The sequence below is a fragment of the Pinus tabuliformis genome, chromosome 2_2 (genome assembly GCF_031772625.1).
Source record: "Pinus tabuliformis cultivar Carrire ecotype Pingquan chromosome 2_2, CPIR1, whole genome shotgun sequence".
NCBI lineage: Eukaryota > Viridiplantae > Streptophyta > Pinopsida > Pinales > Pinaceae > Pinus > Pinus tabuliformis.
In genome coordinates this window covers 92,248,848-92,260,949 of record NC_142300.1, presented here as the reverse complement: position 1 = coordinate 92,260,949, position 12,102 = coordinate 92,248,848, and positions in this window count along the sequence as shown.

The following is a 12,102-nucleotide window of genomic DNA, read 5'->3' as shown; positions in this document are numbered from 1 at the left end:
GCATGTAGCTGACACATCTCTTCTCAGAGATAAGTTACCATCGCCCTAGCTGGGTTATTTCTATTTGTAAGCATATTTCAGTATTCTCCATTAATGAAATGAAGTATTATTTCCGCTGGATCTCTGTTTTTATGGTTATCGCGTCTCTGTATTTATGGTTATCTCTGTAATTTATTGCGTTCCTGCTTAAATATGGATCAGTGGTATCAGAGCGGTCTGCTTTTTCTCTGTTTTTCTTTGCATGTCCCAACGAGGTCGGGATATAAGGAGTTAGGGCTTGAATTGGTCGAACCTTTGCAAGACCAGCCTCGCAAATCTCGATGACCTCCCATGGCGGATGAGAAGAAAGACGAGGGGGCAGGAGATCCTATCAGAATCTTGCTCGAAGAAGCCCTTGAGCGGTAAAGGAACGCGATGATGGATAACTTTGCCCAGATCCTTCAGCGGCTACCCAGAGGCGACGCATCGGCTTCCAACAACTACTCTGGAAACGCCACACCGTTTAAGGTACAAGTTAATTTTGAAATCCCCATCTTCGAGTGTCAAATAGACGCGGATGCCATAGATAAATGGTTAAATCTGCTAGATGGTTATTTTTCTGTTCATTAATTTTCAAGTCGGGAAAAGATTGTTTTCGCTCTTCTCAAAGCAGCCCCCCATGTCAAGGACTGGTGGGAAACATACTGCGAGCAGAAGGATGAAAGTACAGGTTCACTGTTTTCAGCCGCCCCCACTTGGAATGACTTTAGGGATGCCATCAAGGAGCAGTACTACCCTGTAAAAAGCTATGAGGACAAATACATCAAATGGACCACACTGCGGCAGGGACGAGACCAAGATGTACCAGAGTTCACAAATATTTTTCATACCCTTCGCACATAGTTGGGTATCAAAGATTCTGAGCTGCATCTGGTACTCAAATACCGCGGCTGCCTACACAGATACATCCAGGAAGAGATGGAGTTCTTGAACATCTCCTCACTCGGCACAACATACCGATACGCTGTCAAAATCGAGCAAAAGTTCAAACAGAAGAAGCGAGACTTTGGATCTGCGAATCCGAAGCCCAAAGGACAAAGCCAAGGCGGGGTGACCCAAGACAACCACTCTACACTGCAAGAAAAGAACAACACCATGAAGTCGAAGAAGGACATAGGAAAGTGGTGTGAGTTCCACAAGAGTCCCACTCATAACACAAGTGAGTGTCGGACCAAGCAGTCGCTGGTGGCCGAGTTGAAGGCTTCCGAATCAGATGCATGTTCCGACTCTGAGTCAGAACCCGACAAGGGGAATGACAAAGGGAAGCAGATCATTGATGTGGATCCCAGTGCCACTGTTGCTACTGCCAAGATCCAGAAAAATGAGCCCGAAGATCCAGAGGAGGGGGAACGTCTTTTCCACTCACAGATGTGGGTGAAGGGTTCGCCGCTGCAATTCATTGTCGACAGTGGCAGCCAAAATAACCTCATTTCAGCAGAGGTTGTGAAGCGGTTGGGCCTACCAACTACACCACACCCACAACCGTATAGTATCAGTTGGCTTCACGAAGGACGAGATCTCAAAGTTCACCAGCAGTGTCGCCTTCCCTACAGCATCAAGCCCTACACAGACGAGGTATTGTGTGATGTTACACCTCTGGATATTTGTGATGTACTATTAGGCCAGCCATACTTGTGGAGGCGACATGCTGCGTATGAGTCAAGGCCTCGCGCTGTCATCATTTCGTTGGATAATTCATTATACCAGATACCGGAGGTAGCCCCACCTACCGCCACCTCTTTGATCACTGCTAAGAAAGGCAGCAAGCTCATCTCACAGACTAGGAAATTTATTTTCTGTCTGGTTCGCTCCCAAAGTAAGGGGAAGATCGGTTCTACATCCATGACCCCCGTGAAGGGTTCCTCCACACAGCAGCAGCAACAGAGGGATAGAGTCTTGACAGAACACAGGAACAACTTCTCCTTACCCAGAGGGGTACCACACAAGTTTCAGGTGGGCGACAAAGTTTGGTTACATTTGCAGAGGGAGCGCCTTACTAGAACCCATCAGAAACTCAGATCGCTTCGACATGGTCCTTACACCAGTAACAAGGCTGTGGGAAACAATGCTTTGAAGCACAGCATTCCTCCATTCCTTCGCTTGCACCGATTGTTCAATGTGGACCATCGCTGACCATGCTTCCCACCATTTTTGGACACATCAGTGATTGCAGAACAGCTCACTAGAGACCCAGCTCAGTAGAAGCTTCCTCATCTCAGGGAGGAACTCAACGTAATGGGGACCATTGCTTCCTAAGGGGGGAGGAATGATCCAGGTGGACGTTGGTGGCCACCCACCTATCCCATTTGGACCCCCACAACTGTCTCTTTCAGTTTTTCAGTTTCCTTAATTATAGCACAATTTACTATTTTTAGCAGTTTTTCGGGTCCTAAACTTCCGGAGCCGTTTTGAGGCCCTAAACGACAATTTTTGGGAAATCCACCGCCAACAATTTCTCTGATAAAAATCATCTTTTCCATCGTAGTCCTCGGAGAGATCTTTCCAATGGGCTATCATGCATGTCAAACGAAGATAATACGACCAATTCGCGACCCCGCGAAGTTGGCTGTCTAACTCACCCCAAAACGGGGCCCAGAATTTGGCGTTTCATCTTCTAGGGTTAGGTTTTGGAATGTGAAGGGTTTTCCATTGTTTCTCAATAATAAATAGGCCTTCGAGCCTCATTGTAAAGACACTTCGAAACATTTCAGAGGCATGTAGCTGACACATCTCTTCTCAGAGATAAGCTACCATCTCCCTAGCTGGGTTATTTCTATTTGTAAGCATATTTCAGTATTCTCCATTAATGAAATGAAGTATTATTTCCGCTGCATCTCTGTTTTTATGGTTATCGCATCTCTGTATTTATGGTTGTCTCTGTAATCTATTGCGTTCCTACTTAAATCTGGATCACTGGTAGCAGAGCGGTCTACTTTTTCTCTGTTTTTCTTTGCATGTCCCCAACGAGGTCGGGATATAAGGAGTTAGGGCTTGAATTGGTCGAACCTTTGCAAGACCAGCCTCGCAAATCTCGACGACCTTCCATGGCGGATGAGAAGAAAGATGAGGGGGCAGGAGATCCTATCAGAATCTTGCTCGAAGAAGCCCTCGAGCGGCAAATGAATGCGATGATGGATAGCTTTGCGTAGATCCTTCAGCGGCTACCCAGAGGTGATGCATCGGCTTCCAACAGCTACTCTGGAAACGCCACACCGTTTAAGGTACAAGTTAATTTTGAAGTCCCCATATTCGAGGGTCAAATAGACGCAGATGCCGTAGATAAATGGTTAAATCTGCTACATGGGTATTTTTCTGTTCATGAATTTTCAAGTCGGGAAAAGATTGTTTTCGCTCTTCTCAAAGCAGCCCCCCACGTCAAGGACTGGTGGGAAACATACTGCGAGCAGAAGGATGAAAGTACAGGCTCACTGTTTTCAGCCGCCCCCACTTGGAATGACTTCCGGGATGCCATCAAGGAGCAGTACTACCCTGTAAAAAGCTATGAGGACAAATACATCAAATGGACCACACTGCGGCAGGGACGAGACCAAGATGTACCAGAGTTCACAAATATTTTTCATACCCTTCGCACACAGTTGGGTATAAAATATTCTGAGCTGCATCTGGTACTCAAATACCGTGGCTACCTACACAGATACATCTAGGAAGAGATGGAGTTCTTGAACATCTCCTCACTCGGCACAGCATACCGATACGCTGTCAAAATTGAGCAAAAGTTCAAACAGAAGAAGCGAGACTTTGGATCTGCAAATCCGAAGCCCAAAGAAAAAAGCCAAGGCGGGGTGACCCAAGACAACCCCTCTACGCTGCAAGAAAAGAACAACACCATGAAGCTGAAGAAGGACACAGGAAAGTGGTGTGAGTTCCACAAGACTCCCAGTCATAACACAAGTGAGTGTCGGACCAAGTAGTCGCTGGTGGCCGAGTTGAAGGCGTCCGAATTAGATGCATGTTCCGACTCTGAGTCAGAACCCGACAAGGGGAATGACAAAGGGAAGCAGATCATTGATGTGGATCCCAGCGCCATTGTTGCTACTGCTAAGATCCAGAAAAATGAGCCCGAAGATCCAGAGGAGGGGGAACGTTTTTTCCACTCACAGATGTGGGTGAAGGGTTCGCCGCTGCAATTTATTGTCGACAGTGGCAGCCAAAAGAACCTCATTTCAGTAGAGGTCATGAAGCGATGGGCCTACCAACTACACCACACCCACAGCCGTACAGTATCGGTTGGCTTCACGAAGGACGAGATCTCAAAGTTCGCCAGCAGTGCCGCCTTCCCTACAGCATCAAGCCCTTCACAGATGAGGTATTGTGTGATGTTACACCTCTGGATATTTGTGATGTACTATTAGGCCAGCCATACTTGTGGAGGTGACATGCTCTGTATGAGTCAAGGCCTCGCGCTGTCATCATTTCATTGGATAATTCTTTATAAGGGATACCGAAGGTAGCCCCACCTACCGCCACCTCTTTGATCACTGCTAAGAAAGGCAGCAAGCTCATCTCACAGACTAGGAAATTTATTTTTTGTCTAGTTCGCTCCCAAAGTAAGGGGAAGATCGGTTCTACATCCATGACCCCCGTGAAGGGTTCATCCACACAGCAGCAGCAACAGAGAAATACAATCTTGACAGAACACAGCAACAAATTTTCCTTACCCAGAGGGGTACCACACAAGTTTCAGGTGGGCGACAAAGTTTGGTTACATTTGCAGAGGGAACGCCTTACTATAACCCATCAGAAACTCAAATCGCTTCGACATGGTCCTTACACTAGTAACAAGGCTGTGGGAAACAATGCTTTGAAGCACAACATTCCTCCATTCCTTCGCTTGCACCGATTGTTCAATGTGTACCATCGCCGACCATGCTTCCCACCATTTCTGGACACATCAGAGATTGCAGAACAACTCACTAGAGACCCAGCTCAGTAGAAGCTTCCTCATCTCAGGGAGGAACTCAACGTAATGTGGACCATTGCTTCCTAAGGGGGGAGGAATGATCCAGGTGGACGTTGGTGGCCACCCACCTATCCCATTTGGACCCCCACAACTGTCTCTTTCAGTTTTTCAGTTTCCTTAATTATACCACAATTTACTATTTTTAGCAGTTTTTCGGGTCCTAAACTTCCGGAGCCATTTTGAGGCCCTAAACGACATTTTTTGGGAAATCCACCGCAAGCGATATCTCTCATAAAAATCGTCTTTTCCATTGTATTCCTCGAAGAGATATTTCCAACGGGCTATCATGCGCGTCAAACGGAGATAATACGACCAATTCGCGACACCGGGAAGTTAGCTGTCCAACTCACCCCAAAACGGGGCCCACAATTTGGCGTTTCATCTTCTAGGGTTAGGTTTTGGAATGTGAAGGGTTTTCCATTGCTTCTCAATAATAAATATGCCTTTGAGCTTCATTGTAAAGACACTTCGAAGCAGTTCAAAGGCATGTAGCCGACACATCTCTTCTCAGAGATAAGCTACCATCGCCCTAGCTGGGTTATTTCTATTTGTAAGCATATTTCAGTATTCTCCATTAATGAAGTGAAGTATTATTTCCACTGCATCTCTGTTTTATGGTTATCGCATCTCGGTATTTATGGTTATCTCTGTAATCTATTGCATTCCTGCTTAAATCTGGATCAGTGGTATCAGAGCGGTCTGTTTTTTCTCTGTTTTTCTTTGCATGTCCCCAACGAGGTCGGGATATAAGGAGTTAGGGATTGAATTGGTCGAACCTTTGCAAGTCCAGCCTCGCAAATCTCGACGACCTCCCATGGCAGATGAGAAGAAAGATGAGGGGGCAGGAGATCCTATCAGAATCTTGCTCGAAGAAGCCCTCGAGTGGCAAAGGAACGTGATGATGGATAGCTTTGCGCAGATCCTTCAGCGGCTACCCAGAGGCGATGCATCGGCTTCCAACAGCTACTCTGGAAACGCCACACCATTTAAGGTACAAGCTAATTTTGAAATCCCCATCTTTGAGGGTCAAATAGGCGCAGATGCCGTAGATAAATGGTTAAATCTGCTAGATGGGTATTTTTCTGTTCATGAATTTTCAAGTCGGGAAAAGATTGTTTTCACTCTTCTCAAAGCAGCCCCCCACGTCAAGGATTGGTGGGAAACATACTGCGAGCAGAAGGATGAAAGTACAGGCTCACTATTTTCAGCCGCCCCCACTTGGAATGACTTCCGAGATGCCATCAAGGAGCAGTACTACCCTATAAAAAGCTATGAGGACAAATACATCAAATGGACCACACTGCGGCAGGGACGAGACCAAGATGTACCAGAGTTCACAAATATTTTTCATACCCTTCACACACAGTTGGGTATCAAATATTCTAAGCTGCATCTGGTACTCAAATACCGCGGCTGCCTACACAGATACATCCAGGAAGAGATGGAGTTCTTGAACATCTCCTCACTCGGCACAGCATACCGATACGCTGTCAAAATCGAGCAAAAGTTCAAACAGAAGAAGCGAGACTTTGGATCTGCAAATCCGAAGCCCAAAGGTCAAAGCCAAGGCGGGGTGACCCAAGACAACCCCTCTACGCTGCAAGAAAAGAACAACACCATGAAGCCGAAGAAGGACACAGGAAAGTGGTGTGAGTTCCACAAGAGTCCCGGTCATAACACAAGTGAGTGTCGGACCAAGCAGTCGCTGGTGGCCGAGTTGAAGGCTTCCGAATCAGATGCATGTTCCGACTCTGAGTCAGAACCCGACAAGGGGAATGACAAAGGGAAGCAGATCATTGATGCGGATCCCAGCGCCACTGTTGCTACTTCCAAGATCCAGAAAAATGAGCCCGAAGATCCAGAGGAGGGGGAATGTCTTTTCCACTCACAGATGTGGGTGATGGGTTCGCCGCTGCAATTCATTGTCGACACTGGCAGCCAAAAGAACCTCATTTCAGCAGAGGTCGTGAAGCGGTTGGGCCTGCCAACTACACCACACCCACAACCGTACAGTATCGGTTGGCTTCATGAAGGACGAGATCTCAAAGTTTGCCAGCAGTGCCGCCTTCCCTACAGCATCAAGCCCTTCACAGATGAGGTATTGTGTGATGTTACACCTCTGGATGTTTGTGATGTACTATTAGGCCAGCCATACTTGTGGAGGCGACATGCTCTGTATGAGTCAAGGCCTCGCGCTATCATCATTTCGTTGGATAATTCATTATACAGGATACCGGAGGTAGCCCCACCTACCGCCACCTCTTTGATCACTGCTAAGAAAGGCAGCAAGCTCATCTCACAGACTAGGAAATTTATTTTCTGTCTGGTTCGCTCCCAAAGTAAGGGGAAGATCGGTTCTACATCCATGACCCTTGTGAAGGGTTCCTCCACACAGCAGCAGCAACAGAGGGATATAGTCTTGACAGAACACAGGAACAACTTCTCCTTACCCAGAGGGGTACCACACAAGTTTCAGGTGGGCGACAAAGTTTGGTTACATTTGCAGAGGGAGCGCCTTACTAGAACCCATCAGAAACTCAGATCGCTTCGACATGGTCCTTACACCAGTAACAAGGCTGTGGGCAACAATGCTTTGAAGCACAACATTCCTCCATTCCTTCGCTTGCACCGATTGTTCAATGTGGACCATCGCCGACCATGCTTCCCACCATTTCTGGACACATCAGAGATTGCAGAACAGCTCACTAGAGACCCAACTCAGTAGAAGCTTGCTCATCTCAAGGAGGAACTCAACATAATGGGGACCATTGCTTCCTAAGGTGGGAGGAATGATCCAGGTGGACATTGGTGGCCACCCACCTATCCCATTTGGACCCCCACAACTGTCTCTTTCAGTTTTTTAGTTTCCTTAATTATAGCACAATTTACTATTTTTAGCAGTTTTTTGGGTCCTAAACTTCCGGAGCCGTTTTGAGACCCTAAACGACGTTTTTTGGGAAATCCACGGCCAACGATATTTCTTAAAAAAATCGTCTTTTCCATCGTAGTCCTCGGAGAGATCTTTCCAACGGGCTATCATGCGCATCAAACGAAGATAATACGACCAATTCGCGACCCCGGGAAGTTGGCTGTCCAACTCACCCCAAAACGGGGCCCACAATTTGGCATTTCATCTTCTAGGGTTAGGTTTTGGAATGTGAAGGGTTTTCCATTGTTTCTCAATAATAAATAGGCCTTTGAGCCTCATTGTAAAGACACTTCGAAACAGTTCAGAGGCATGTAGCCGACACATCTCTTCTCAGAGATAATCTACCATCACCCTAGCTGGGTTATTTCTATTTGTAAGCATGTTTCAGTATTCTCCATTAATGAAATGAAGTATTATTTCCGCTGCATCTCTGTTTTTATGGTTATCGCATCTCTGTAATCTATTGCGTTCCTGCTTAAATCTAGATCAAATCATATGCACATTAGGAGTGTACCCTGGAACAATGATTCGTTAACTGTTCACTGAGAGGACAAGTGGAATAGGTTATAGTGTTGGACATTGGATGCAACTTTTATTTTGACTGGGGATTCTAGACTTCCTGGGAAGGAGGTGAATCCTGGTATTACTTTTATGGCAGAGGTGGGAGCCTTTGGATTCCCTTGTTGCTGATGGGGGTATCTTATCTTTTTATTTGTTGTTCGAGAAAATGTGTATATGTGTATATTATTGTAAATACTATATTGAGTTGGATTTATAAACATCCATGAATAGTATGGTTATTTTCTGGTTGAAAAAAATTGTTGAGTCTTGAAAATGTCATTCATTTCCATTACACTTTCACTATTATGTCCATTATATCACCTCCATTTCACTACTATGTCACTACATTCATCCCAATTTCATTATCATTAGGCCACATTTATGTTTTTCCAAACATTATTAATTCTTAGCCTTTTTAAGTGATTTTGTGGTTAAAAATTAGAAAATAATGTGCATATGCTTATACCTAACAAATGGGTTGAGATTGTTGACATGTGTAGGTTGAAAGGAGGCTTCTAAAATACCCTTATGTGGCACTCTAAGGCCAAATTCGAATTTGAGTGGAAAGAATCATGGGATCATGAGGATATGTGTCACATCTCCTAATTATATTGTAACTCTAATAAGACATGTGTCTTATCAGTTCCTATTTTGATTAGGACTCTAGAGGTAGAGGGAGAGATTCATGGACTCTCATTAATGAGATGACTTCTCTTCTTTTTGTATAAATAGGAGATCTCTCTCCTTCATTTGTTAGTTCTTAAGTCTTAGTTTGTTAGTTCTTAAGCTTGTTAGCTTGTGAGATGGCTTTTGAAAGCTTTGGAGAACTTCATTGTACTTTGTAATTTTGAAGAATTTTGAATAAATCTTTGATGTTCTCAACATGGAAGGAGATGTGAAGTAGATGTCATGGAGCATATTAGAATGTAAGGTAGAGTAGATTTCATTTTCTAATTTTTCTTTGATTTAATTATGTCATTTGATTGCTTTCAAGTTTGATAGTTTAGATTTTCCATTCATGCAATTTTAATTCATGTCAGTGTGTTCAACTGGTTGATTGTAGATTAGTTTTTCTTTACATATTTTTACATCAACTAGTGACATGAGATTAACGTCTCTGCTGACTTTGCTTTTCTTAGTTTTTTTTATTCTAGTTCTATTTTGATTTCAGTCTTCTTTACTTGCTTTGTTAGTTAGTTTACAAATCAACTTGCTCATATCATTGACGGTTACCTCCGAAAGCCATAGTGAGACTAATGGTGAGGGATCGAATTATGAATGTGTAATTTGATTTTAGTTTTACTTTTCTGCAATTAGATATTGAATTGCTCATATCATTGACGGTTACCTCTGAAAGCCATAGTAGGACTACTGGTGAGGGGTCGAATTATGAATGTGTAATTTGATTTTAGTTTTACTTTTCTGTAATTAGATATTAAATTGCTCATATCATTAACGGTTACCTCTGAAATCCATAGCGGGACTACTGGCGAAGGATCGAATTATGAATGTGTAGTTTGATTTTAGTTTTACTTTCCTTGCAATTTTTGATTTCTTTGAGTGCAGTAGCTTAAATCGCTTTTTTATATTTAGACAACAGTAGCGATAATTGTTTCATGATCAGTAGTTCATTATTTACTTGTTTAAATAGTAGCACATTTTCCATTCTTGTTCAAGCATTACTATCATCACTAGTATATTCTAAGACCTTCTGAAGTGTTAAGTTCTGGAAATCATTATAGAGGACATAATTGCCTTAGAATCTGTATCCATACTTGCCTTATAGAGACTTAGGAATAGGATTTCCATCTGCATTAGACACTTTGGGAGATCAACAAGAACAAAAACTCAAAACAAAGCAAAAACTATAAAACAACGAAGTAAGAAAAAGGTTAACTAAGCACATATGGTGCACCAAAATTCATCAATTTACGATACCCAGATTGATAATTTATGTAGAGCAATTTAAGACGTTAAATTGACTAGACATTTTTGGCGCCGTTGTTGGGGAAGTGTAATTAGGAGACCTTATTTCTTACATCTAAAAAATAATAATTCTTTAGCATGCTCTCCTCCTGCACTTTGTGTGATCTGGAGGATCAGAAAAAGAATTGTTATGTTAAAAAAAAATAAAAAATCTTGAGTATGCTCTCCTCCTGCACTTTGTGTGATCTGGAGGATTAGAAAAAGAATTGTTATGGAAAAAAAATAAAAAAAAATAATGAAACCCAACTGCTTTGATAGGTTCAACTGTCCAATATTGACTGGTTATGGTTTGTAGTGGTCCTCGAAATAGTGTGTCCTATTTTGATAAGGTTTTGCAACTTAGCTGCGAAATGTAGCCTGATTCCACAACTAGTTGAGAATTCCACAGCTGATTTCAAGTTTTAGCAGGTTACAGGCGTCCAATGAAGAAACCGACCACATGGGCATCTCCAGAATTGTCCCGACATGGATCCTATCCTACTCACCCAGCTCAGATCAATAAAAAAATAGCCTAAGACCTCAGTCAAAGTCCTGTTTTAGCATGTTTTTCTTGAAGTCTTTGCTGTCAGAAATTGAAAACCATTAATCCTTATTATAAAAATTTACAATTTCAGAGAAAAAAAGAAGAAAAAAAATCTATGGTTATCTTCAATCCTAGCTTTCAATGTGGCCTCAGTAGAAAAATCTGCATTCCTATTTGAAGCCTTGACCCTAAAACAAACTTGCAAAAATCATATTAAAAAAAAAAACCCTGCAATATAAACAATTTGAGATGTGATCAACCAAATTATGTGTTTCAACATTTACAATACTATACGATGAATCGTCTTTCTTTTTCCCCATTTCAGATTAAAATACCATTTGCATTATATTCCTGCCCACTTCTCCGATCACACACAAAATTATCCTGCCATCAACAACTACGTTTCATCCTGTAATCGAAATTTCGAGTACATCAAGAAGAAGGATTCTGAAAAAGAAGATAATTTGGGAGAAAAACCGAACATTAGGCATCCAATAATAAATGGCCACTTCATGTGTGTTGAATCCAAATCTTATTCATCACTATTGCAGGGATGCGCCAAGACAGGGGCATTACCAGAAGGAAAATTTGTCCACACCCGCGTTGTAATAATTGGATTGAAGCAAGAACTTTTCTTATAAAACCACCTTATTAACATGTATGGTAAATGTGGAGAATGCAAAAAGGTGTATTATTCTACCTCTGATTTGAAATTTTACAGTCGAATGCAGCAACTCAGAAAAATGTTAACAGAGAAAAATGTCAAACTTCAGATGCACAACTTGGCCAAACGGAGACAAATTTGAGAAAAAGAAAACATTAGTTTTCTCGCTAGTAGGGTCAATTAGATAACCCAGAAACTGTTTTAATAAATTCATGGCGGTCTAGGATAATTTCTCGGTTCTTTGAGGCCTCTTTTTGCATGCCACCTGAGGAAAAACAGTTGTTTTTCTGAACAATTGCGACTATATTTTGATTTCTTTGATAAATACACCCAGATCTGATTTTCTTGGCTACTAGGTCATCCACTGTCTCTCTGAATGCATGAGAAAAAATGATTTCTATTAAATGAACAAGGAATAG